Genomic DNA, 25,452 nt, shown 5'->3' on the forward strand with positions numbered 1-25,452 from the left:
TAACTTAAATGGGAATTTTTTTATTCTACCTAGTTTATTCATGTTGAGGAATTTTTTTTTAACCTTGCTACTTCTAATGACTATAATTTCCTGAGTATTAAAATTATTTTAAATGACACAAATATCATTTAGAAACTTGTTCACTTATAAGGTGCCATTAAAAAAGATGTTTACATTATTTACCCTTCTCCTACAATTTTCACTATACTTGAAATGGGAAAAACAGTAGTAAAAGTAGCTGAGGTTAATTTTTAATGGTTCTTTCAGTGTAAATTGTTTTTGTCTGGGTTTAGCTGCTTCAAGCTACCAATATACCTATCTGTATACAAAAAGATATTAAGATAATACTTTTAAAAATCTTTGCCATTGTTACTAATCCCCAGATCATTTTAATGAGGTGATTTAAAATATTTACTTTTTGTTTAGTTCAGTTTTAGTTGTGTGTCAGTAAATTGATGAAGTGAAACTACAGTCATCAGTTTCACATTATAGTTCTCAAGTACTTTTGGTCTTCAGAGATTGTGTTGTCAACATCTGATTATTGTTTTAGAGTCTTGTTTCATGAAAATGTATATTCAAATGAGGTCTAAGACAAGGGTTTTTTTTAAACACCCAAAAAGTGAGTCCCTCAAGGGCTTTGTTGTTGTTTTGTTTCCTTAGTTTGTTACTTAATGCAATACATTCAAATTTAGCCAACAAATTAATCCCTTTTTGTAGACACATGCCTTGTGCAGAGACCCCTGACAGGTATGAAAATAAAGAGAAAACATCACTGCACATTTAACAATTAAACTGTACATTCCTGTCTTTTAAAAGTGAACAATGTCTAGTAAGCTATTTAAAAGACAGTTAAACTACTAATCATATGCGGTCCATTTTTAACTCTGGTTTCCAGCAAAAGTGCTACAAAGTGATATGTGGTGATAACAAATTCAGAAGGAAAAGAATATGAAATTCAGATAGCAGCTTGAATGATTTGCTGTTAGCATGGGGCCAAATAACACTACAAAGCTATAAACTCTGTCGATTTAGATTGCCCAGTTAGGTGGCAGAGATGCAATTTGTCTTTTCTGTAGCCGCCTGCTGCTTGCTAGCTCCATCTCCTGTCACAGCCTATTAGCTCCCCAAGAAAATTGGTGGGAAATTGCCTGCAGATTGTAGGAAATTGCATCTCCAGGCCCTGGAAAAAATGTAGGATAGCACGACACTGACCCTCCCAGAGCAGCTATTAATACAGCAAAAACTGACCTTTGGCTTGGTGTGAAACGACTTTGCTATTTTCTGAATAAAGACTGTATTATGTCTGGTTGAAGGAGGGAACAAATTATTATCCTAGCCAGGCTTGTAGCCAACCTGCCTGAGGAAGCTTAAATATTACTGATAGGGTTTTTTTCTTTTACTTTTGGAGGATGGAAAGGGGTTGTTGGGGCACTTATAGATAAAACTCTATCACCCAGAAGCAACCTTTCAGCATTTCAACAGCATTTTTTTAAAATCAAATTCAAAATGTCTTAAAGAAAATGTTCCAAAGAAATTTCTCAAACTAATCTCAAAGCAACAGAATTTGATAATCCCCTGCACTGGCCCAGCCTTGGCAAGAGTAAAATCAGCCTAGTGGCTGCTCTGTTTTATACCACTGGCATTAGATTCTTAGTGGGCCACACACTAGTGGAGGATCACTGTAGCAGAGTAAAGCCCACTCTCTGCCACCTATGTTGGGGGTGGAGGTGGCTGGCACTCCAACTCTGCCAGCTTTAATTAGTGAGGAGTTCATCTCTGCCAGGAAATTCTCTGCCAGACATTTACAACCAGAATCTGAGTGAAAATTTTAAAATTCATTTCACGTTCTCTTATAACCCAACATGCAATGAACCCTCCCCCCATATCCTATTTCTAGACGTGCTACCTTGTGTTTAGGCCATCTTCACAACACAGCTGTAACTGCCTAGTAGATAGACCAGGGCTCGGCAACCTTTCAGAAGTGGTGTGCTGAGTCTTCATTTATTCACTTTAAGGTTTCGCGTGCCAGTAATACATTTTAATGTTTTTTAGAAGGTCTCTCTCTATAAGTCTATATATTATATAACTAAACTATTGTCGTATGTAAAGTAAACGAGGTTTTCAAAATGTTTAAGAAGATTCATTTAAAATTAAATTAAAATGCTGATCTTACGCCGCTGGCCCGCTCAGCCCGCTGCCAGCCTGGGGTTCTGTTCACCTAGGCTGGCAGCAGGCTGAGTGGGACCCTGGCTGGTGAGGGGCTGGCGGCCAGGACCCCAGACTGGCAGTGGGCTGAGCGGGGCCGGCGGCCAGGACCCCAGACTGGCAGCGGGCTGAGCCCGCTCAGCCCGCTGCCAGTCTGGGGTTCTGTCCGTTGGCCTCTGCCAGCCAAGGTCCCGGCTGCCGGCCCCGCTCAGCCTGCTGCTGGTCTGGGATCCCAGCACTGCCCACATAGAGTGGGTACCTACCTTCTCCCTGGTTCTAGCCCATTCTCTTCCTCTCTCTCTGCACTGAGCGGAGGGTGGGAGTGCACTGAGCACAGGGCTGGGGGTGAAGGAGCAGGCTGGGGGTTGGGGTGTAAGGTCTGGCCAGGAGCTAGAATGAGGGAGGGGGCTCAGGGTTGGGGCAGGAGATTTGGGGGTGGAGTGCTTACCTGGGTAGCTCCCATTTGGTGTGAGGGGTGGGAATGTAGGGGGTGCAAGAGTCAGGACATGGGGTGTGGGGGGGCTGGGTATGTGAGTGCGTGGGTGCAGTAATCAGGGCTGGGGTCGTGGGGGGTGCAGGGGTCAGGGTAGAGGGCTGGGGGTGTGTGAGGGGGCTGCAGGGGTCAGGGCAGAGGGCAGGGGTGCTCCCCGCCCCCTGCCCTGAGCGGCTCACGGCAGGGGGCTGGAGGGGATATGCCCTGATTCCCCGTTCCCACGCCCTCCCCCACCCCCTCCTCTTCTCTGCCTCCCGGGAGCAGCAAGCATGTTGCGACTCTGCTTCTCCCGCTCCCGCTCGCTTGCAAGGGCCATCAGCTGATTGGGGGCAGGGAGGGAGAGGAGGAGGGGCAGAAACCCAGCATGCTGGGGGAAGAGGTGGGGGTGAGCTTGTCTGCTCTGCAGCAGCAGCCAACAGGACCAAGCTTCTTCACCCTGCCTGGGGGCAGGGAGGGGCGGAGAAGAGAGGGCCAAGGCAGGCAGGATTTTTAATGGCTCGCTGCCTGCCAGGGTCCCGGCCTGGGTTCGGCAGAGGGCTGAGTGGGGCTGGTGGGGATATGCCCTGATTCCACCCCTGTCCCCACAGCCCCGTCCCTATACAAGTAAAGGAAAATGGATGGGACAAACACAGTGGGCTGAGTCATCGTATCAATATCAGCTTATTTTTTAGGGATCCCAGAAAAGAAGCCCTACTCTTTCAATTCACTGCAGCAAATTGGATGGGGCAGGTCAGAGAGACCTGAGGTCAAAGTATTACTGAGCCCCACAATAAGAGAGACTGTTCTGTTTGTTTGGACTTCTGGATTTACCTCTGAAGATGACTTTATATTTGTTTGGAGAGCCAAATCACCCAGCTGCCAGAATAAGAGCACTGTCTTCGGAGGGGACACTGAGACATGTTTGAAAGGGAGAACCGAGGCGGTGGCTGAGATTTGATGTCAGAGAGGTAAGCTAAACCCCTATACTTCTGTAGTGTGGCATAGACCAAACCCTGGACTAAATTCTATTGGCTTCTATAGTGTCTATGGGCTTCATGTCTTCTTTTCTCAAGGCTAAACATGCACTGTTTTTAAAACTTTCTTCATAAGTCAGGTTTTCTAAACTTTCTGTCATTTTTGTTGCTCGCCTCTGGACTCTTTCTACTTTGTTCACAAAAGTCTGGCACCTGGAATTTGACACAGTATTCCAGCTGAGGCCTCATCAGTGCTGAGTAGAGTGGGACAATTACCACCTGTGTCTTACATACAACACTCTTGTTAATACACCCCAGAATGATACTTGCCATTTCTGCAGCTGCATCACATTGTTGACTCTCATTCAATTTGTCATCCACTATAGCCCCTGGATCCTTTTCAGCAGTATGATTTTTTAGACAGTTATTCCCCATTTTGTAGTTGTGTGTTTGATTTTTTTTTTTTTTATTCTTAAGTGAAGTACTTTGCACTTGTCTTTACTGGAATTCTTCGTGTTGAATTCAGAGTAGTTCTCCAATTTGTGGAAGTGGGCATCATTTGGCTAGCCTATAGGAAGAAAAACTACTCGCCAATATTTCCATTCATCATGGTTTAATTTTTCCCAGTCTACAAGTTTCGTGTTCTTGTATCCTGCTAGGTGTAGCCAGAAGGCAAGGTGCCAGTCCACCCTCTCTCTCCAGTTCGAAATTCCCATAGCAGGAATAAGCTATAGGAAACCATGGAAAAGAAATGTAAGAAGTGGCAACCTTCAATGGGGCAAGTGTTTACCTCATTGTTTAGTTTGCCACACCTGACCAAGGAAGTGTCTTACATGGCAGGTAGATCCAGCTGGTCTTATTCTATGGATGTGTGAGGAGATGACCATGTTGCCACTCTGCACTCACTGAGGTATTTTATTTATAGACAGAGTGTGTCCCTTTTGAAATACCAGTTGGTAAGAAGGCCATTGTAGCCTGCTGAGCTCGAGAATGAGCCTTTGTGTTCCAGACTGCAGTCCAGAAGGTGCCAAAGGGCTTTTTGCTTCTATTTATCTGATCTGTAACCTCCTCGGAGCTTTCTTCAGGAAGCTGCTATGCATATTTCCAAGCTGTTAACTTGGAGGTGAGGATGAGAGCGGAGGTCAAGGAGAAACCAAGATGGAATATCAAATTCATGAGATCTGACTGAGGAGAGTGAGGACAACAAAGAGAGCAGTGATGATATTTCTCTCTGTCCTTGATTTGCTCCCACTTCAAGTATCTTTGGGAGATGGCTTGTAAAAGAACCGGTACTCCAGTTCCACTCTGCAATTCTATGCACACATTTATGATTGTGGGCTTTGAGCTCAGAGAGCACCACCAGGTTAGGTTGGCTAACCAGTATACTGTATGTGTGACACATTTTTGGCAGTCATGTAATGTATGTATTAAAATCTCATAACAGATTCCCCTGTTGTCAGTTGCTGAACCAGTTTGCTTAGGCATTGTTGTTCTCGTGGGGAACTTCCACTTCCTTGGGTGGAAGGCCTTTGAGAATGGTCTCCCTGCGGGTGTCCCCTTCCTGTTCAGGGAAGTGACAAGTAGAATGAGAGTTGGGAAGCAGAGGATTCCAGTTCTACTTGAAGTTCAAGAATATTGATGCTCAGTTTCAATTCCTCCAGCCTCCAAATGCTCCGAGGCCACCTGGTTGGGCTCCATGTGGTGATGCAGCAAGAGGGTAAGAAGGAAAGACATTTTAAGAGATTAAAATAGTGGGATCTCCAGACCATATTGGCCCTTGAGGGAAGCTAGAGAAATCAGGCATGTTTCCAAATATGATGGAAAGGACTACAGGAGAACCTGCAATATCAAATTCCAGAGAGGTGAGCATACGTCCTGGCTTCCGAGATGTCTCCCCTGAGAATAACCCCTTGCCTTCTGTGGGGGCCTGAGCTGTATAGCCCTTTGTCTTCCAACCTCTCCCTCTGATTGCAATAACACCAACTGGTTTCTGTGAAAGGGTCCAAGATCATGGCTCTTCCATGTGTGGGGTTTTTTTTTTTTTTTAAAAGGGGCCTAAGCAGAATTAGAAGCTAGGGAGGAATGGGAGCAGATATCAGCTCAGTGGGTGAGGTGAAGTCTCCATGCTTCCTTATTAAAATAGACAAATGGCCTGGGGGAGTAAGGTGGACTAGGGGCTTACATGGAGGAAGTCTCGTTCACAGTCCTATCTGCCGCCTCTATTGTTGGTAGGTAGAAGCTACCAAACTGTCTTGTAGATGAACAAGAAGTGTGTGTGTGTGTATGTGTATATATATAGGTCATTGCCGCAAAAGGCCCCAAACTGCTGAGTGTTACAGGGAAGTCACCTTAAAACCATTAGGCTGAACTATTTAAAATGTTTTACAATTAATCTTGTTCTCTGTGCTGTGCAAAATGACAAATAATATAACGAAACATACTTATTGGTGAGAGTGCTGCTTTTTAGGTGTTGTGGGTACTGTAGAAAAGGCTAAAATAGGTTTTGTATTGTGTGGGGCTTTGTTTGTTTTGTTTTGTTTTAAAATCTTATACACGGTGACTTAGAATCTTCTTCTACCAAGAATAGAATTGTGTTCTGATGCGTTGTTTTTGAAATGTACTACAATATTTGTTATAGCAAGTGTCTTCCCCACTACACTACTACTTTAAAGTCTGAGGTTTATCCATAGCAATTTCCCATGCTTTCCTCCAAAGCCTGAAAATATGCCTCAAGCAAGACATTCAATCAAAAGTAAAACATTGCCAGTTATTTGACTGTCTCTCCAGCTCCCTGGGAGGTAGCTTGCTGCTATGCTGGTCTGAAGAAACTCATGTTATGAAAAGCAAAATGAAAGAAAACAGAAATTAAACAATAAGAACAGCTTCACTTCAGAGAAATTGTCTGAGTATCCCATAGCAATCAACTTCCACCTCCTAGAAAAGAAACTTTAATTCGATTTCATTTTAACTGATTTCTTTCCTGTTGTTGTTGTTGTTTTGAGCTTTTTTAAAAAAGATTCACTTTTTACACACATTTTGTCTCTCTAGTCTTAGGTGTGGGAGATAAGAAAGGTCTATTGAATTCTCAGATTATCCTCTTATCTTTCCTGATTTTAAAAAGAACAACAACCCTGTTCTCCAAGTTCTTCAGAGGGCTGAGTTATTTGCACTATTTCATATGAATAGGTAAACTGTGATTGACCTCATAAATAAGACTTTGTAAGGATGGCAATAAATCCCACCCTTTCTGTGCTTGAGTTTCCAGGATGTAGAAGGCGCATGTACTCTTGCTGCTTCTGGGGCTAATGAGAAGCAGTCTAGCAGACCTATGCAGGATGGAAGGGAGGAGCTGTTTTGTTCTTTTGATAGCTCTAGCTCGTGCAAATTTTATTTCCTTCCTGAAGGAGTCCCATTGTCCCTAATTCAAGCATCTGCAAGAGGACCTGTTTGGGAGGAAGATAAACTGTTGAAGAAAATAAGGTCTTTCTGAGTAGGCTCCATGAATCCAAACCTGTCTACTGGTACAACTGAAGGCAAAATTACATATGTGAACTTCCACCTCATGTCCACCAGTTATACTTGCACAAAGGCATTACTCTTCCCCCCAGTTATTAAAAGAATTCTCTTCCTCTTTTCCTTATTGACTATGCTCCTTCCCATCGCAGTCAAGTAACTCTAATCCTTCTTTAGTTTTCCTTCTCTCCCCCACCCTGCCAAGTCCCTCAATTCCCACTTAGTCTCTCATCATGATCCCTTTAATGAATTAAGCCTCATGCTGGGAAAATTCTACCTCTTGTTCTTTTGGTCACCTCAGAAAGGTGTCTAAGCTCCTTCTCTCTTTTAACTTCCCAGCCAGCCCATTCTTGCCAGAAGTCCAGATCTGATTGGGAAATCCCAGATTTCTTCTTGGTGATCTGTGTTCTCCTGTCTTGAGAATTAATAGGGTGTAAGGCAACCTTCCGGCTCCTATGAACTATTGTGTCTCTGAGCAGAGCTACCTGAGTTCTGCATTTCTCCCATTCCACTTCCCCACTTGCCCAGTTTTCATTGTTTCTCTTGTTTTAGCAAAGTGGGGCAAGCAGTAGGAACCAGGGAAACAATCTATGCCAGTAGCTTCACCAACCAGCACTCTGTAGTGACAGCAAGTTACATCAGCCCCCATCATGGGGGCGGGGGAGCTCAGGAGAAAGAGGAGACACTATAGTAGGGAACGAGGGAAAGAAATGGGGAGAGTGGAGGTGAGAAGATGGGAGGAGATGTTAAATTAGCAGACAGAGGTATAGGAGAGAAGAACTGGAAGAGATTAAGCTCAGACAGGAAGGAAAAAAGAGAACACTGAAAGATTAAATTATTCTGTGTTCTCCTCTGTGTGTGATTCAATGTAGAGTGGGCTGTAGAAAACCGTTGGGCTCTTTGAGTTTTGCTTATGTTATGTGAAGAAGAAATTGGTACATTAAAAATACCAGTGTGGTTCCGATATGTGGGGATCCCAGAGATGTCACATGCACATCACTTCCCCTCCTGCAGTAACTGATGTGCTCTTGAAAAATACAAGTGAAGCAGTCACAGGCATCCAACGAAGTGGGTATTCACCCCCGAAAGCTTATGCTCGAATACGTCTGTTAGTTTATAATGTGCCACGGGACTCTTTGCCGCTTTTACAGATCCAGACTAATACAGCTACCCCTCTGATAAGTGAAGCAGTGTAAATCCTCTCTATCTAGAGTTAAGCACCCACGTCAAGATTACAGTCTAGAGTATATGGAGATGGGCTTACAATAGGATGCATAATTAAAATAACATCAAAATCATCAAACTGTTAGCTTGCATGCACTTATCTCACGTAGCTGATCCCGACCAACGGCTTCATGTATCTTGACAGAGCAGTTTCCAAAATAAAGGATGGGTTTCAGAGTAACAGCCGTGTTAGTCTGTATTCGCAAAAAGAAAAGGAGTACTTGTGGCACCTTAGAGACTAACCAATTTATTTGAGCATAAGCTTTCGTGAGCTACAGCTCACTATGCTCAAATAAATCGGTTAGTCTCTAAGGTGCCACAAGTACTCCTTTTTCTTTTTGTGAATACAGACTAACACGGCTGTTACTCTGAAACCCATCCTTTATCTGCAAAATAAAGGATGAGACTGTACTATAAACCAGCCTGATTAGTATGGTGTGGAACACTGATCTATTTCTACTGAATATAAACGCAGTGCGTTGTGGTAATTGGAAAAGTCACACAGGGAGTGTTAGAACTGTCCTCATGTAACTTTTCCAGTAACCACAATCCACTGATCAAGAATATATAATATATATATATTTAAATATATATTGTACATTCGTTATGATCATAGCACTAAGCAGTATATATCATGTGTATACTGTTAATTTGTACTATAGTGGTGACCAAAATCACAAAGGGGGTTTGGGGCCCCCATGTGCAAAGAATGGTACAAATACACAAGAAGACATGGTCCCTGCTCCAAAGAGCTTACAGTCTAAATGAGACTATTCAGAAAGTTTGTGTATTTTATCTACACTATAGTACTAGTAAGATAAAGTGTGGCTTAATGGATGAAATACAGTACAAAACCTTGGTTGTAGACACAGCTGAACAAACTGCTCCTGGAGCTTGAAGGGTCACTGCAGTGTAAACAGAAAGCAGGGGTGATCTGTGGTATAATCTCAAGACATAATAAATACATGCTTCATGCTGCTTCTTACCTTCTGCTGATTCTGGTATTTTAGAACACAGTGGGGCTTCTCCATGCAAAGATTCTAATCTAACGCCCTGTATTTGAAGTGGGGTTTCTTTTAATTATCTTTGAAAATTCGCATGGAAATATGTTTAGAATGTCTTAAGTTTATCTAGTATAACATGAAGGTAAGGTTGTGAATACTTGGTTCTGGCAGAATACAAATGCAGTTAACTGTTTCCAGGAAGTAAAGCTAGATGCTCCGTAGACAGTGAGGGCCAGGTCTGCTGCAGATGTAGATCAGCATAGCTTCATTGAGCTCAGTGCAGCCAAACAAGCTTACACCTACTGAGAATGGCCCTATATCTGAGCTACTTGAAGAGCCACTGACCCTTATTTTTCCTTACTGTGAATCCCCTATGTGTCTCTTCTTCTTATACTTCACTATACTAACTTCAGTTTCTGACCGGTCCTCATTTCAGTGGAGTAGGGCTTTCAAAAGAGCCATGCTGCCTATCACAGGTTACTGCTGTGCTAAATATGATGCTTCTAGCCATATATGTTGGCAGTATGGGCTGAAGGCAAATAAATACCCAACAATCTGCAGCAACTTAATCTAGATGGTCAAGTTTGTTTTCTTTACAATGCAAACTGACTCCAGTGAATGCGTGAAATCCATGTTGTATCTTTGTTTTGCGGTATAACTTTTGCGGTAAGGTTTTGTGTCTAGGACTTCCAGAGGGATGATCAGATGCTTAGGATTAAGCAGTTCAAAATCGTCAACTTTAGTTAAAACAAAAATTGCAGGTACTGTTATGTCTGATGGCATGGAGTATGGTGTGCCAGATAACGTGCTGGCCTTGGCTGAGAGGAATAAGTTAAGAATACACTAATGGGATAACAATACTGAATCGAATTGTCTCTCTGCCCTGGTCCATACACAGAGATGGTTCTCTGAGCAATGATTGTGCCATGCCCACGTGGACAAAGCAGCTCTGCTACCGCTACTGCAATGTCTTCCCCTGGACTTATGGAGGGCTTTCCATGGGTTTGGGATCCATGTAGGGACAGGTCTTGGGTGGGGGGAGGATAGGCTCAAGGTGATGACACTGTACCCCCATAAGAGCCCTGTGGAGTTCATAGTGGAAAAATACCAGATCTCCTGGGGCCACCATTGACTACTTAATCCGTGATAGAGTGGTTCTGCTGGAGTGACTCTTTCAAAGTATGGGTGAATATGCACACCGGGCCATAGATGGTATGGATGGCCCTGGACTTCTATGGAGTCCTTGGGATCAAATCCTGTAGTTTGTGCCTCACCTCCCAAATGGAATTAATGGAGACACTTCTTTCTATGTACTTTATTGCATGAGAGGTAGCAAACAAGCCTATTAGGCTTTATATTCGTGCAAACTGCTTTTATCTGAGGATCTCAGCTTGCTTGTCAAACATTTAACTGATCTCACCACCCCATTTTACAGATGAGGATAGAAGATTAAGACCAAAGTAACCTAAACAATTGACAGTACTGAGCACCCACAACCTTTAGATATTTAGAATCAGGTCATTTATTTAGGTGCCAAATTTGAAGTATGTGTATTTGGAAAAAAATTATCCTAAGTCACACAGGATGTCTACTGTCATTCACGTGCCCTGACTCCCGCTCCTGTCTCAGTGCTATTAGCAGCTAGCTATCCACAGTCCACTTATGATGTGCTGTATTGTTAAGAATTTGTCAAGGATGCCTGAAGCCCATAGGATTCTCGTTTGCAGTTATAAATCTAAATAAGTTAAATAAACACAGGGCATGGAAGAATTTAATTCACTGGTGGTGTTCAAATGATTCCTTTCAAGCTAAAATTGCAGTGAAGTTTAAACAAATCTGATGTAAGAGAGCACTGTGTGCTGTTCACTAACCCCTTTTGATGATGAACTTGCTGTTAAACTGAGAAGGCAGATATCTGACAATAGAATAAAAATGAGCACTAGGGTGAATCATAATTAGGAGACCTATTGTATGGTCTCTAAGCGGACAGTGTCAACTTGCGATCAAGTTAATATTAAAAAAAAATTAAAATAAAAATCCAGTTTCAGATGCCACACATCCCCATGCCAAATTTGGGGGTTTGACAATTATATCTTCTAATAAAGAAACAAAAAGTTCCCCTTTCTGTTGTGTGAAAGACCCACACAAACACTGGGGGGGGGGGGAATGTCTGTCCAAGAGAAATAGTGAAACTATCTACTAAGTGCTGTCTAGTGCACCAATTCAAGTACCTCTGGGGGCGGGGTGGGTGGGGGGGAACAGATGAAAAAAGTTGTTTTTCGTGACTTTCGTTTACAGTCATAAATGGTTCTGGTAGAGTTGTAGCTATAATAGGCTAAAAAATCCAGACAGAGGTGTGACTTTTAAATTGTGTGTCCTCTGAACTGTCTAGCAGGAAATTGTTTAAAAGAAATGACTAACAAATCAATGGAAAAAATAGACAGTGCAATGAAAGTCACAGGCTTAAAGAGTCTCCACTTTACTGACTTTTTTGGTAACACTTTTCTCCCTTAAAGTGCACCTAGAACCAGTGGTGATAGTGGAAACAGATTCCTTTCCCCTCTTTGACCATAGAAAAGGTGCAGCAAATACAGCAGCAGTGCAAACATCTCTGTGCTACTCCCTTAAGTTGTCTGTGTCGATCCTGCCCTGCAGAGACTAGGTCTATTGCTGAGAGAGCAGTTCAGTCTCCCTGGCCCGTCAATACTCTCTCTGCTGAGACTGCCTGTGTAAACACCCTAGGTCACATCAAATTCTAGCTGACTGGTGTGTGCCAGGTGTCACTTTGTGTTGTACCAAATGCACTGTGACAGTCGTACAGTGGGGCATCATCACAAGATTGTTCACAGGCCAAGGACTGGCTGATTTCTGTGGCTGAGTCTCATGAGGCTGCAGTTTGAATACGGCTTTAGAATGAAGGATAGTAGTATTCAGAGGCACATAAACCATCTGCCATGTCCACAGTACCACAATAAAGATACAAAGATCAAAGAAGGAACAGACTGTGTCTGAGAGCAGAACTATGTTAATATCAAACACATTGGAAAAGTGAGTGAAGTTGCATTTGTCGCCATATGTATTAGGTCAGTATAAGCAAAAACATCTTTATTTAATAAAATGTTAGTAAGATTTACAGTAAAGTTAGCTTGAAAGGATATGCAGATACTGGTGATTGTATATTTGAGTGACCTATAGCTACCCTTAACTTGACAATTACCTTAAATAATTCAATAATATTGCACAATATTCGCTATCTATTTAAGACATTATTATTTGTATTGCAGTATGTCTAAGGATCAGTGCTCCATTATGCTAGAAAATGGACAAACGTTTATTTAAAAACACACCCCAGTTGCTAAAGCGTTTGTAATCTATGTTAGAACAGATAGACTAAACAAACTTTGGAAGGCAGGATAAGCTTAGCACAATGAGCCCTTATCTATTTAACTAAGTCAAAATCTACCAGAGTAACTACTATATGATGCAGGACGAATAGGGACAACTGCATGTAAGCATTCCTGATATTGGTCATGCATCAGGGTGCCCAAATGGGAACATATACATGAAACAGAATTACCTTCCTCCATCCATCCTGCTCTGTTACAAGCCAGGATAGTCCTGATAACCTTGCACCTATAGGTTTTAAAACAAGTTCTTATTAGGCAAGGGCTGTCTCCTTCAGCTGGCAAAACTGGACAAATACAGCTCTAGAAAACCTGCCTCATCCCCACACTGGAGAGTGTCAACAAACAACAGCTGAGTAAAGGTTAGAGATACTATCTGCCGGGGGATGGCATTGGACAGCATGAGCACTATGATTCCTACTTAAAGGCCTTCAGTTCTCAGTCTGGCTTAATAGCTTGCAGCTCCTTTGTTATACTATTGTCTCATAAAGAGACTTTATGACAGCCCAGCTGGCTCTTTTCAACTCAAAACCATACTGTATAAAACTCTATCTTCATCTTTTTGCCTTCCCCCCACCCCCTTCTGCCATCAAAAAGTGTGAATAGCCAGAGCTAGTACTCCTTGAGTACCCATTTGCTTTCCTAGCAATTTTGCGCAGAAAAAACAAAGGCAGCTCAGCATGTGAAGGAGGGTTGGTAGGCACCTCTGTGTGAGGTCCTTGGCAGGATTATCTCACTCCAAAGATCTAGGTGGCTGGAATTCCTCCCCCTCTCCCCCCTTTAATACAAATCCTTAAGTGTTAAGTCGGGCAGAAAATGAGTCTACTCTAAATTTATCTTACTGAATGGCAGTCAACTCCCACCTAATCTTTCAACATATATTTGTTCAGTGGATCAACAGATTGTGTAAGCAGTATGACTGACGGGTTTAGAAATGTGTCTGCTCATGTTTGGTTTGTACTGAACCATTGACCATTTTGTTTGTGAATCCATCATAAATTATATCTCTGGGTTACCCAGTATGAGAGAGGGATGGGGGATACTTACCCTGGAGTGAAAGACATCTTAAACAGCTGTCAGCCTTCAGAAGGGAAGCTGAATCTCATTAATGGTTTTATTTTTGTTTTTCAAAAGCCCCCTAACCATTCAGCTATTCTTTCACAAACCTGTTGTAATTCTCTCTCTTGTATGCTGAAGATCCCACTTGACCAAATGCAAGGACATCACTATTGTTTAAAAAAAAAAAAAATTTAAATGTGAGGAACGAGACTTCGCGATGTCACTACGAATTTTTAAACTTACATTAGCGGCATTTGCAATATTTGATCACAATTAATACTAGGAGGCACATGTACAATGCTTTCACTAAAAGGAGAGGCAGGCCAGAGAACATCACAGTCCAACCTCTGCTACCTGGGAAAAAATTACAGGTAAAAAAATTCATAAGCTACAAAGTGAGTTAGACTCAAGTGCCTAAAAGTCACTTTTGAAATTTTTACTGTATGTCCCTGGCTCAGGGTGCTAGGAGTCTAGATCTGACCCAGCACTCTGGTCACTAAGGTACTAGCTATTACCCCCAGGATTGGCCTTAATTGGGAGATGAGTGCTCCATGGTTTAATTAGGCAGGAGGCTGATGTACTAAGGGAGTGGAAGGAAGGACCAGGGGAGGAAACTGGTAGGGCCAGGGTCTCAGGATGAGGCGATCTTTCCCCCTCACTCCCTGGAGAGTAGGCTAAGGGGGAAGCTTATGCCAACTTGTGTGTTGCTTTAGAAGGCTATACTGATGAACTGGTGGAGGGGACCCAATAAATAACATCCTGGTGTTTATAAACCTGGAAAACACCAAGCCTGTTTGTGGTGGTCCAAAGGGTACAGAAGGTAGCATGGTCACAGTTTAGTGATGCCCATTTAATGAATTTAAAATTCCTTCAGTTTTCAAAAAAATGGATTAGCTTAAATTATTCCAGTAAGAAAAAGCCTCTAATCCAAAAATGAGCATAGAAATCAGGTTCTCTTGCTCATTAAGCATGTGAGAGTGACTAAATTTTCCAAGGTAGCATTCTGAATTATCTTAAAGATTGTTCAAACTACCGCTGATGGTCTCCATGTAAGTACCTAGATCGAGAGTTCTCCGCTTGTGAGCATTTCTTAGACCTCTCTCTCGGGGTTGGAGGGACAGCAATTCCAGCTCCATGGGAATGGCAATGCCACTCTGCTAGCACAGGTGATAGAGGCAGCCCTTGGAGTTCAAAACCTTCCTTTCTTATTTCCTCTGAGAAGAAAACACAGGCAAGAAACAAAGCTGTCTGGGGAGGATCTACAGGGGTGGAAAAGGGAGCATCTTAATTTTCAAAGATCAAAGCTGGGTTCTGCAGGACAACTAGAGAGGGGTTTGTGCATGATCTGGTGAGTTGGGAGTGATTTAACTCTCCTTCCTCGAAGAAGCAAATAACCTAGACTTCATGGATTGTCACAAGTGGATCCTGGCCATAAACATTTATTTAGCCCTCTAAGGTAATGTAATTATTCACGGTCATTTAATTATTCCATCTTTTACTTACTGCAGAGTTTTGATACTGACCTTGGATGATAAAAGTGTACCTTTCCTTACTCCCAATTTGTTTTGGGGGGGGGGGAGGGGAGAGATGGAGGGCTTCAGAAATTGCCTCTGGGATACAATGTACTCCAAATATTAGCTCAGGGAATAGGAGGGCTATGAACTGCCATGTGCCATTGTTTGCTGGAATATATAACCATACAAAGGCCCATGCTCTTTTTTCCCCACCTTCTTGTGTTTCAGCAGAGTTCAAACGGGGGTTATTTGCAGGTACCATCTTGTATGTAATTGAAAGCTTTCGAATACCCACACTTTACAATCATGCTCTCGTCCTTTTTTTCTCTGCTTCTTTATTTCTTTTCCTGTCCCTTCTTTAAACCACAGTTGATGACACCATTGTCCACTTCCTGAGACTCTGACAAATCTAATTGCAGTTTAAATATTTGTACTGTAGAAAGCCACAAATGAATAATCTAACCAATGTATATTTAAGCATGTAAATATCTTGAGCACCAACTGCCAAAAATCTTTTAAAAGAGTAAATGTATAAACTCTTGGATACTGTGGGTTCAGTTTATTGAATGCTTGCATTTCCTTTGTGCACTTGTACTTTATATAAAAAAAACAAGGATTAAAAATATGACTTGCAAGCAAAAATTAATAATTCTGCCTCTTTTAATGTGCAATATATATCACACTGGCAATGTGAAAATTACAGGACACCAATAACCTGCTCATTTGCAATGAAATTTCCATGGAAGCACATATTAGGTTCACATTAGTATCAGATAAGTTAACTTATTAATTGTTGTTATAATGAACAACCCAAGGAATTTGGTTTGTATAGCTGCTGCTTTTGTATGCTTGCAGCCCTGAGCACCTTTCAAGAGCAATGGTGTGGGTAATACAATGGCTGTTGGTCCAGGTTAGGGCTGGTGGAAAATTTTCTAATGAAACTGTTATGAAGTAAAATTGGATTTCTGACCAAACAACTTTTGGCAAAAAAGTCTGCTTTCTGTGGAAAACTGTTTTTGTGTGGGGTTTTTTGGTTTTGTTTTGTTTTTTTTGAAAAACTGAATTTCCAAACCTCAAAATATTTAGGTTCTGAAATGCTACAGAGGTGCCTCATGGGAGTGATAATTTGGGTGCCTCAAGCTCCTATTCTTCTCCATGGGTTGAGTGCCCCCATCACACTTCATCTCCCATGATGCACTGTGGCCATTTGACTTCCCTGATTCACTGCCTCTCCACACCAAGAGAAGAGGCTATGGTGAAGCATGGGAGATGTAGTTTGACCAGGAGTTTATATATATATATAAAAAAAATTTTTCAGGTGTATTATAGAGGTGCCAAGCATGGCTCCATAGTTAAGGTTAAGTTCTGGATTTTTGCACTTACAGCAAGAATTCAAACTCCTTGATGTTCCCAGACCAAAACTATATTAAACTAAAGTTACGAGTGGAAGTACCTGTTGCTAACTTGAAGGTAAAAATCTTATAGGGATGTTTTTGTTTTGGATAGTTAGAACAACATCTTCTCTTTTCCTCTTCCCTCCCCCCCCCCCCCCCCGCCAAATATTATGAACCCAGGGAATTAAGGCTAATCTCACAAAAACTGAAGATATGAAAATGCACAGTTACGGCCCCCAGATAGCCTTAACCTGTTGTGTCCCCATGAGGGGAAAACTAAACTTAATTTGGGACCATGACGGCTAAAATGCATTCATGATTATTGTATGGCTGTTTTAGCTATGCATTTCCATGCTTTAATGTGTTTGGATTTTTAAGAGTAACCTTAACTTTGAATTTTCTGGGTTAGAGGTTTGTTTGGGGTAATTACATCATCTTTGTAATATATTGTTGTGTTTTACCCTTAAATTACTGACACACACTCTTAACTCTAACTCTGTCTTAATACAATTTTTTTCTCTTGGATTTATAATTTCACTGAATCATTTTGGTGGGAAGTGACCTCTATTGGGTTACCTAGTCAGTCCTCCTGCATCATGGGAGGACTGTTTTATTTATTCATGGGCATTGTCATAACTGATCAGATCTGGGGTCCATCTAGTCCAATATCCTGTCTCTGACAATGGCCAGAACCAGATGCTTCAGAGGTGGTGTAAAAATGCCTCCTAATTACTAGTAGTTAGAGATTGGGTTTTGCCATAAGCATATGATTTAATATCACTTTCAAAGTATGTTAGTGTTAACTATTATAACTGGATATTCTTATCTAAGTCAGTGTATTGTCCCTTTTAGTCTTGCTAAATTTTTGGCCTCAAAGATGTCTTGTGGCAATGAGTTCCACAGTCAATTACACACTATGTGAAAAACGATTCTGCAACTTTCCCTGATAGACTTTACAAATATCTAACTTAGAGGTAATTTGGCCCTGTGGATAGAGGATAGATTGGGATTCAGGAGTTCTATGTTCTATTCCTGGCTTTGCCACTGGCCTGCTGTGTGACCTTGAGCAAGTCACTTCACCACTGTGCCTCAGTGGCACCATCTGTAAAATGGGGATAATGATACTTACCTTCCTTTTATAAAGCATTTTGAAATTGACGGATTAAAAAGCATAATATATGAGGTAGGTATTATTATTCTATCCCCAGCCTCCCTTGGTAGCCTGTTAAACTGTCATTATTGCAGCGATACATTTGTAACTGCTGTGACACAAGATAAATGTGACAAGTGCTAATTCCAAACACCCACATTATTGAAACTGAGAACAGCTTAATTCAAGCACTTTGAATTTTCTAAGGACATCTGAGGTTTACAGTTACAGCACTTTAGTTTTTCCAGGCAATAACAAACTGAAGTGGTACATTAAAGATCTAAGACTAAAAGACGAACAATTGTATTACAAGAAGAAAGCAAATAGTAAAAGTAGAAAAAACAAAGCAAATAATTCTCATTGTTAAAAGGAAATAAAACTGCAGTTGCAGGATTTCACTGCTCTCCCCAAGGACATGAGACAACTTAAAAGCCAAAGCACTAAGAATTAGGCTTTCAGGAACTGAATTTTACATCTCCCTGGTATTCCCCTGAAAAAGCTTTGTATTGCAAGACAAGAAAATATCAACATCAGTTACAGAAGCATAAAACATTACACAGAAGAATGAGAAAAATGGTGATTTGCCCAAAGCTTTATGAAGGAATAGGCTGCTTAATTGGTGAATTCAAGGTAAGCCCATTTTCTTGCTCAAACTAATGGTGAGTTTCAAATTTTTCTGACATGCATAAAGTGCAAGGTGACTATCAAGATATCAGTCTACTGAGAGTGGCCAATAATATATGTTGATATTGTAAATCCTGATCAACAGAGAACCTCGCCTTCCTGAACTGTCTTATCAGTAGGGGGTCATCTTTGTGGATGAGGGCAGAACACTGAAATGTCAAATGTCAAATTGCAAGCAAGTAAAAAATGTCAGCCTTGCAATGAAGCAGACAAGGCCTTATAGGCTTATTGTCCAAACAAATAACTTGTCAGCATTTCTGGGAAAGGCGAAAGTCCACAGCATGCAGACCATTGTCAAGAAATACAGAAGGTGTTTTGATATGACGTTATTGTGGGATTGCAGAACTGGCAAAGGGCAGCCCACAGATGTGGCAAAACAAATTAATAGATTACCCTTCTGTAGCTCCAGAGGCTAGTTTCTCTCTAGCACTCTGTAAAGAGTGCACAGCTTATAACATGGAATAGTCACAATGCCAAACAGAAGGCAGAAAGAAAGGGCTCTTTCCTGTAAGGATAGAGGGAAGCTTCTGGTGTGGCTATATCAGAGTAGAGACAAGAAAGACCACTTGGGGCATCCAGTCCCGACTCACTATATCATAGCCACAATGTCCTACAGAACCTCTTCTTGCATATCAGAGTTGCCTGGAAAGTGACAATTTTGTTCTGAGGCAAATTCTGATATGACACTTGTTTTTCATCCCAAAATGGGAATGCCACAAGGTGAGCTATATCTTTGATGGGGTTATGTCTCAGCCTCCTCACCTGTGCCAGGTGTAGCATACCTCACCAGGTGAAGGAAAGGAACCCAGGAATCATGTTTAGTATTTATTTAGTACTCATCTTTGTCACTAAAACCCAACTGAGAACAGGACGCCATTGAGCTAGGTGCTGTACAAACAGTCAGTAGTAGACAGTCCCCGCTCTGAGGACTGTACAATCTAAATATGATGGGGGCATGTGACTCAGAGTCAGGCTTGCTGGAGAATACCAGGGTGATCTGAACTCTCAGAGAGGTGGGGTGGGGGCTTAAAGAAACACCAGGGCTGTGTGGCAGGCTCCAAACAGAGATTCTCCTTAGCACCCTGGAAAGAGGGCCTGTGGAGTGCAAGCCTGCAGAGGGAGCAGGAGTCAGTTAGGAAGGCTCGAAGGACACAAGCTGGCTGGAGGAAAGTCTCAGGAGGGACAGGACTAAAAACCCTTGATCAAGGGGGGTGAACCAGCTAGGAAGGTGAGGTGAGAATTTTCTTTTGAACTCTAATATTTGACACATTAGAGCACAGGAGGAGTTACTAAGGAACTCTGAGGGGGAATTCTGGGACTGTGGAAAAAACTGAATCCAGACCAGGTAAGTCCCTGCTGCAGGGATGAAAACATAAAAAATGTACATAGAATGAAAGGTTCTGAAAAACTTTGACTTGGCAGTAACAAAACGAAAAACATTAAAGTTGTCAATTCAAAATGAAACATTTTATTTCAACATTGCAAAATGTTGACAGGAAGTGCCGTGAATTTTCCCATGATAAAAATCAGAAATAGGAATCAGTCCTCCTTTTTCATATGAAAAAATTAGTTTAAAAATGATTTTACAGACAAAATTCCTTGACATCAAAAATTTGAGTCATTGATCGAGAAATTTTTTTTCTTCCTTGAGCTGTTGTGGCACTGAATGGTGGAGATGACCTAAATTTTAACATTTCTGAAATATCAGTTGCCCTGAACAAATCTTCAGAATGAAAAGTTTGGGGTCTGTAAGAATCAGTTTTAAAATGGATTAGCCCAAATAAACTTAGAAACTCAACTGGACACAACATAAAGAATTTTTGAAATGGGACATATTCTACTTTTTATTATAATCAGTGTGATGCTGCCTGTATATTACATCAATGTGTAATTCTTTCCCACTTGTATGGGTCGTAATTGTGGGGAATGGAAGGGAAGAACTAGAAAATAGTGCATAGTTAGATGCTGAACATCTGGAAATTGATCCATACATCATCTCTGTAACTACCCCATATGTGAATTGTATATAAAAATAAACTGCTCCCAGTTTCAGGTCCTGTTTGGCAACCACGATTGTTTTGGTTGCTCTGATGGGAAACCATGCCAAGAAGGTGTATTTTGCTACATTGCTTTTGGAAGTCCTACTGAAAAGATGTTTATTTCCTTTGACTTACTGTCTCATGGAATAAATGAGTAAGGAGAAGTTGGGGCACCTCGAATAGAGTAAGAGGTTGGAATCTGCAGTTAAAACTGTTCTTGGGACGACCTGAAAGATTAAAGGAGGAGTGTTGAAAATTCCCCAAAGTGACTGAAAAGATATTCAGGGGATGTCTCCAGAGTGATATAAGCCTCTCTAAGAGGATGTTCGTAAGACTTCTCATAAAACAGCTTTTAAATAAATGTCATTACTGTTGCTGCTGTTTGTGAAGTATTCTTTCTTTATATACAAAATATTTTCCCTTCTGTTTCAATGTATACAATACGTATCTTGTTTGGATAATCCCTGGAATTTTTAGTACATAATTAGCTGCGGTGTTTTGTTAGACTTCAGGAAAAACTTGTTTTTTAGAATATTTCCTTAATCTTGTTTCTGGAGGGTACAGATCTGGGAACAATTAAGGATGGAGCGAAGCGGTGTAACATGTCCATCCTGGACTCACTCTTGTGTAACATCAGGGAGGCAACTTAGTATCTGGGGAGGGATGGCCTTGAGTTTCAGGCCTTGGGACTCATGACTTCTGGGTTGAGTTACTGACTCTGCAGCAGACTCCCTGTGTAACCTTGAGCAAGTAACTCAATCTCTTGATGCTCCGGGTTTGCAGTCCGTAAAATGGGAATGATACCCCTTATATAATTCACAAGGCAGTTGTTGCAATACATTTATTTACATTTTATAAAATGATCAGATATTGTAAGAGTTAAACGATGATCCTGAAATAGACACACAAAGCAGCATCTTAGGATGAATACATTATGGGTAAGAAAATAAGTGTTCTGGGACCAAAAATTACTAGAGAGGAGAAATTTTATGTGACGTTTGTAGTGTATATTAAGATACACATGCACACATTTTCTTCTTACTTTTCTGTATCTTGAGTCTTTGCCAAAAGATCCTGCATCACAGCAACACCTCAGATATCTTTTACTTTAGCTCCCTGTCCAGATCATAGAAGCCAATATATCCTCCTTGTCCCTCACTACTGTACTGCTGGGTACCGCAAAGCTATCCAGTAGTACCTCAGGCTGCATGGAGGGGTAAGTTCCAATGAATCAGTCTATATCATCATTGAATGTGTACACGTTTCTCCCTAAACTGGACATATTATTATTATTTTAGACTTTGTTATAATGGCTTTAAGTATCTTGATCTTTTAATTTTATTTATTTGGCACTGTGTGCTGGTCTGAGTAATGCCCCTGTGACCGGGATCCTAGTGAGGAGCCAGCTACAGTCACTCAATTAGGGTGAACTGCAAAGAATGGGGCAGACAATCCCCATAAAGCTGGAGGATATTCCAATACTTAGATTTACCAAGCCAACATAAAACATCTTCTTTATTACCTTTCTGGTTACTCAGAAGTCCAAACAACACAGTTCCCTTAAAGGGATGGAGGCCTGAGGCTAGATCAAGGTAACCACGTCAAATATGATGATAAATTCTGTAAATCTTATTTAATCATATAAAAGAAAAGGTTATACCAATCCCAAAGGATCGGACACATTACTTCCCAGGTTAATGAATGTTTCAGATCTTACCCAAATACACACTACAGCCAATTCTTATTAACTAAACTAAACTTTATTAAAAAACAAGAGAGTATGGTTTAAAAGATCAGTATAAATACATTCAATTCATTGAGGTGCAGATTCATAGCACAGATGGTGAGCTTTGTAGTTACAAAGAGTTATTTCAGAAATAGTTCATAGGTTATAGTCCAATGTCTAAATATCATATTCAGGACGTACCAGCATAACTGGGGCCTCAGTGTTGCTACTCAAACTTCCCCTAATGAAGCCTAAGCAGATCTGAGATGACAGAATCAGGACCCAAGGATCTTTTATACAATTTCATGTCTTTTGGCAAGATGGGAGTTCAAAAGGTAATTAGCATGACTTTGAAGGAGGTCCACCACTGGTTCTTAGCCATAGATTTAACATAAGGCAATTTGCTTGTTCCTCCACCATTCACTGATTATTTGCTATACATTTCAGAGAAAGATGAATGCAGAGATATCCCATGTTTACAATTCATTTAAATGATAGGATGTTCTTTTGACCTCTGAATGATCAGAATACAGCATAGACAGGGATTGTTGGTTATGTTGTCGACCTTACTCATACCTATATAAATACACAAAAAGACACACATTATCTCCTCACATGTCTTTTGAGCGTTATTTATTTTGCAGGATGTTTAACATGCATCACAACTCACCTCAGACATATGGTCTTACATCAGAGACCTTTTTATGACTGAGTGCAGCCAGCCCTGGATCACCTCATCTCCGCAGATGGCCACCAATGGCTGCACGTTAGCTTTTGGCCATGTGGCAACTTGCTCATAGGAAGACCTTCTCTTGGACGTGTTATGGGTAGAAGCAGAATGGAGAAGAAGAAGTTGTTGAAGTCAATCACTGGGAAAATAGCCTGAGCTCTACTGTGTGCAGCCAGTACTTGTTCAGTTAACTGGCTTCCAGCTAAACAGGTAACAAAGTAAATCCAGTGATCCACTTAAGTAGCGATCGTACATCGTGAGATGGTCATGAGGACTATTTGTTATCAACATCTTTTCTGGCACTGTACCAGTGATGACTAGAGGACCACACAGTGGTTAGTGTCCTTCATAGGAAGTCTAATTCGAATGGCAGTGTGAATGCCGGTGCACCACTGGGAACAATTCTGTGTGTGAATGCTAGGAGTGTTACAGGCACACCAGAAGGACCACATGATAGCTAGCTTGTCCACATTTTTCTGGAATACACCAGGCCTATATTTGTTCCTGAAATGCAAATTTTAAACAGGATTAGAACTAATTATCTACAGTACAGTGAAGTGCCAATAACATACTCTTGGGGAATTTTAACATTAGAAAATTAGTGTTCTCATTGCATGCCTCAGCTTTACCTACTATCACAGGTTGGCTGAACTATTAGAAATTAATGCAGATGGTTCGTAAATCAGTGAGTCTGGGGAGTGCTGCATGTGCACACCAATGACGCAGGACCACTTATTTTGCATTCATTTCTACCTGAGTTTTATCAAAATTGCCTATGAATTTCACATAAGTATTAAAGGATGTTCTGAGAGCTTCTGTATGGTCAAGGGGAAAATGCTTCCTTGATTAGTATTCATGTATCTCTTCAGCGTTGTGGTATGGCATGTGGAAACTAAATATCTGAAAGCGTTCTGTTAAAAGAATAAGCATGTGGCTCTATTCATGATGGGTTTGCACAGTGATTATTCTATATAACTTGGTCCAAAGTGCTATGCACGACAGGTGTACCTACACTGTTTATTTAAAATTAAAAAGAAAAGACGTGCAGTCACGCGGCTCAGAGCCTGGGTCAACTGACATGGGCTCATGCTATGGGGCTAAAAATAGCAGTGTAGACATTCAGGTTTGGGCTAGAGTCCAGGTTCTGAGATGCAACCCGCCCCTCCCCCCCACGGTTTCAGAGCTGGCTGGACTCCAGGCAAAGCCCAAGCATCTACGCTGCTGTTTTTAGCCCCATAGCACAAGCCCTGCGAGACCAAGTCACTTGACACAGGTTCTAAGGCTCTCTGCCATGGATCTTTTTTTGCAGTGTAGACTCAGACTCTTCCAAGCACTAGACTCAAAGTATCTGATTCTCCCACTCTAGATGTGGGAAATCCCCATGTGATGGTGCCGTAGTTACAATTAGCTGTGGCATTCAAGCTGGAATTTCCTTGGTGTAAAAGAAGGGGGATGCTGGCAGCAGGACATTGTCTATGAGGGGCACTTGAACATAATTTTGCATTAGCTGAACTGTTTTAAACATTAAAATAATGTTACTATTATTTATTAGGCTAACTATGTTTTGACGCTTAAGCCCTTAGTTCAAATGGTGTGTATAGATGATTAGTAATGGTGCCTAGAGAGGCACTCCTTGATGACGGGCATGTTAGAAATATCTAAGATACACCGTTGTTGATGTATAATCACTATTTATTGATGCAGTTTAATTATGTTATTAATGCATCACAATAATTTAACTTTGTATAATAAAACTCTGTCTAGGTTTATAGTCTGGTACATTCTTAGGAAACAGGCCATGGCTATTGGGAAGAACTTTCTGAGTCTTATCAGGGTTCTCGCACTCACTAGATCAAATACCAGTCTGATCTGAAGAAACAGTCCAATATACTGAGGAACAACATACCTTTCTGGATAAAAGATGTAAGTCTGAGTGACAGATATATCCTTTTTTTTTTTTTCTTTTTCCCCGCCCTCCCCTGTGTGGAAGAGCAGATGAAAGAATGCAGTAGATGTCTGACTGTGTGCTTTTCTCCTAATAAGTACATTTTTATTTGCAGATATTTGTTGTTAAATCTCATAAATGGCATCAAATACTAGCTTGCTGGAGGAAACATTGCTGCTAGAGCCTATTCCAATTTCAAGGAGTTGATTGATTGATTATGAATATTTATTTATTTTTGCGATTTATCAGTGCCTGAAATGTGAATTTTATACCTGAGGTTATTGTTTTGAATAAGCAAGTGGCGCAAATAGTGCATGGCTCTCTGACTCGCTTAAAAAAATGCAGAATTCCACAGGTTCTCTATTTCCACAGCTAAAGAATTATTAATCACTCCCTCCCCATGAAAAACCTAGCT

This window comes from Lepidochelys kempii, chromosome 5 (genome assembly GCF_965140285.1).
Source record: "Lepidochelys kempii isolate rLepKem1 chromosome 5, rLepKem1.hap1, whole genome shotgun sequence".
In the NCBI taxonomy this organism is placed as follows: Eukaryota; Metazoa; Chordata; order Testudines; family Cheloniidae; genus Lepidochelys; species Lepidochelys kempii.